Source organism: Penaeus japonicus, unplaced genomic scaffold, assembly GCF_977035675.1.
Source record: "Penaeus japonicus unplaced genomic scaffold, GWHDUDI00000001_assembly GWHDUDI00000013, whole genome shotgun sequence".
NCBI lineage: Eukaryota > Metazoa > Arthropoda > Malacostraca > Decapoda > Penaeidae > Penaeus > Penaeus japonicus.
In genome coordinates, this window is record NW_028234415.1 from 27341017 (window position 1) to 27343516 (window position 2500).

A 2500-nucleotide genomic window follows, 5' to 3' on the forward strand; every position below is an offset into this window, starting at 1 on the left:
AGGATCAGAATAAACACATCGCCAGAGACAAAGATGATGATATAGACAACGTAAGCGATTGAGATAAAAAAGGACCTCAATCCATTACGTAATTACAGAAAAGTTCAATGGAAAGTAAATCAACAGCAGAAAAGTCATGACCACTTATTTGCAACATCCCAGCAGTCGAATGCAACGTATTGCCCGGGCCTTTCCTTAATGCAAGTCTGCCGTGTGAACCGCCCAATGGCAACACATACCTTCCCGAACATTCTCAAGCATGTCTCCACACGTGAAAAGAAAGCCCAAGGTAATAGATTCTCGTCCCAGGTGAGTGTCTCCGTGAATGACAACTTACCTGAAAGGAAAAAGAGAAAAAACATAAATAAGTAATCTAAAGGACGAAATCAAAACAATAATGAACAATCTCAAGAAATTGTGATGACAAAAAAAGAGATTAATGAAAAGATAATAAATTGGGACATTATGGAAACCTAATGACAATGTGATGACCTCGTGCATCACCATAACGTTCTTTCGCTGTAACCTTAATGGCTTGAAGTTGAAAGATTAAAACGATGATTTCCTGCAAAAGAAAATGAAGATGAATAAGAAAGCTATTCGCATCAAATCTTGAAGAAAACGTTCTGCTCTTTTTGTTTTTCGTTATGTCATTTCCTCCTGGTTTATGTTCTTTCTTCTTCTGTTTTCTTTCTTCTGATCTATGATATTTTTCTTTTTTTTTTACCTTCATTAGTTTCGAGTTTTTTTTCTCTCTCTATTCGGATATGTCGTTTCATCCATTAGTTTATTTTTTAAACCAGTTTAAAAGTCTCCCTCTCTCTCCCATTCCCCCTTCCCTCCCTCTCTACCCCTTCCACCTCCCCTTCTTCCCCCACTCTAACACAGATCACAAAATTCCCACGCCATCTCATGAATACACACACACTCACACATAAAACCTCCCATACTAAGCCTTAAGGCAACCCAGCATAAGAGCCTAAATACTAAGGTTGAGTTGAGCGAACACCCGGTTTCTTAGTGTGGCCGGATAATACAGCGTCTTGTGTCGTTACGCTCGTCGACTGAACCCCAATTACAACTCCGGCATCCGGTCCTTGGCTGAGGGAATATGCAAATGGTGAGGTATTGTCACACTACAACGCTACTAGTGAGCCTTTTTATCTGTTTATATATTTTTTCTCCCTCTCTTTCTCTCTCTCTTTAACTATTCGTCTGTTTTGAGTGAACTGTGTGAAATTATTCCGACTTTTTATTTTATTTTCGGGTTTCCTCTTCGATATATTTTTTTCGTCTTTTCTTCCTAAAATCCGTTCATGAATTCAACCCTTATCCTCAGTTCTTTTTCCTTCCCTTCCCTCCCACTCTCCTTAATGTCCCCATCCTCCCTTTCGCTTCTCCCCCCATCGACATACGATTCCCTTCCACCTCCAAACACATTTGCCCACAAGGTGCTAATTTCCGCTCACGAATATGCAAAAATAGATCCAACGGTCGGACGACTCCCGTAAGCATGTCACGTGCCCGGGGTCAAAGGTCATGTTTTCAAGAATGAAGGAGAGGGGAGAAGGGAAGGAGTGGGGGTTGCATCTGCTGACGAGATAACCGCATCAGGGGCGGCAACCGTGTGAGAGCGCGGTTAACCGCAATGTCGACACATCAAATGATTCTTGTTGCCCTGCTCGGCGAAGAAAACAACAAGGTGAAATCCGAAAGGAAGAGTAGACTAGAGAAGGGGGGGGGAGAGAAAAGGAAAGATTTAATGACAAGAGAAGCAGCAACCACTGAACCAGTCCACCCATAGCAACCAACGCATCACCAGAAATATAAAACAGCAAAAACGAAGTCAGCACCTCACCGTCGACAACAAATCTATCCCCGCTTGACAGCCACTGACATTTTTAAATGCCGTGGCATCTCTCTGACATCCCCTTCGACCCCGCAGGCACAGCACTCAAGTTTGTGTGCCTGTGAGACGCGCGCTTGCGTGCGTGATTGAAGGAACAGTTTGATGGATGGTGCTGTCAACAAGCACCTTCTGGATAAGGTACGATAATGAACTAGCTGGTTAGTTGGTGGAGTGGGTGAGTGGGTGTGTGTAGGTGGCTGGGTGTGAGTGAGTGAGTGAGTGAGTGAGTGAGTGAGTGAGTGGGTGGGTGAGTGAGTGAGCGGGTGGGTGAGTGAGTGAGTGAGTGAGTGAGTGAGTAAGTGAGTGGGTGAGTGGGTGGGTGAGTGAGCGAGCGGGTGGGTGAGTGCGTGAGTGAGTGAGTAAGTGAGTGAGTGAGTGAGTGAGTGAGTGAGTAAGTGAGTGAGTGAGTGAGTGAGTGAGTGAGTGAGTGAGTGAGTGAGTGAGTGAGTGAGTGAGTGAGTGAGTGAGTGAGTGAGTGAGTGAGTGAGTGAGTGAGTGAGTGAGTGAGTGAGTGAGTGAGTGAGTGAGTGAGTGAGTAAGTGAGTGAGTGAGCGAGCGAGGGAGCGAGCGACCGATCAAACGATCAAGCAA

At 44.8% G+C, this 2500-nt stretch overlaps 1 protein-coding gene across 1 annotated transcript in view; it reads right to left on the reverse strand.

Annotated features, from left to right (window-relative positions):
• NKAIN (Sodium/potassium-transporting ATPase subunit beta-1-interacting protein) overlaps nucleotides 1-2500 on the reverse strand; it is a 109088-nt gene that overhangs the window by 76388 nt on the left and 30200 nt on the right. The gene's annotated exons all lie outside the window — the stretch shown is intronic.